This window comes from Hemitrygon akajei, chromosome 24, assembly GCF_048418815.1.
Source record: "Hemitrygon akajei chromosome 24, sHemAka1.3, whole genome shotgun sequence".
NCBI classification, from domain to species: domain Eukaryota; kingdom Metazoa; phylum Chordata; class Chondrichthyes; order Myliobatiformes; family Dasyatidae; genus Hemitrygon; species Hemitrygon akajei.
In genome coordinates this window covers 4460598-4461563 of record NC_133147.1, presented here as the reverse complement: position 1 = coordinate 4461563, position 966 = coordinate 4460598, and positions in this window count along the sequence as shown.

The window sequence follows — 966 nt, the reverse complement described above, 5'->3', positions numbered from 1 at the left end:
AAATGCTGACATTATGAGGACAGTCACTGGAGATGTTTTAGCCTTCGATGATAAAACTTGCAGATAAAGTTATATTGCCGGCATTGGCGTAATTGGAAAGAACCAGAGATAGAGAATGAAGGCGACTGGCAAATGAGAATGAAGGGACATGAACCAAAAAAAAGAAAAAGAAATTGGGTTTAGAAACCAGAATGCACTATTTCCATAATATCGACAAATGATGCAATCTTTCCTTTGTCAGGTTAATAAGACGGCTATTTCTAACAGCGGTACTAAAATAATACAAGCCGCTTAATATGGTGAAAATGGGCTGATAGCGCGACTCTATAAAGGCACTGGAGTTCAGAGATCAATTCAGGCGCCATCTGAATCGAGCTTCTACCTTCATCCCGTGATCGAGTGGGTTACGACCGTGTGATCTGGCTTCCACCCACAGTCCAAAGACGTGCCAGCTGGTGGTTTAATTAAATGCAAATTGCCCTATGATTAAACCAGGGTTAAATAGATACGTTGCTGGGCCGGGTGGCTTGCTGGGGCACAAGGCTCTGTTACGAGGTTTTGTCTCCCAAATAAAATAAAACAATTTCAACATTGTTATGTTGAGCCGTACCAAGCAGATGAATGTAATCTCCGTGATGTAATCTCCTGCTGCTCAATACTGTCATAATCATCCTGGATCCCCTTCGTAACATGCATAGAAATCCAGTTCCAAATAAGCATTCAATTAGCTTCCTATCTGTCAGGTTTTAAGTATTCTTTAAGTAAAAAGAATGTGTAGGTTTTCCCCAACTAGTTGGTGCTCTAGAAATGCATGTGGATGTCGTCTTTAACTGCGACACTGTAATTCCTGTTCGTTGCTTCACTTTGCTGTATTGTCCTAATTCTTGGAAATTAATACTGTCTTAGAAATGTAACTCCATCACTACTGTATTAAGTATGCATAATGTCGTTGTTTTGCCCTCTTAC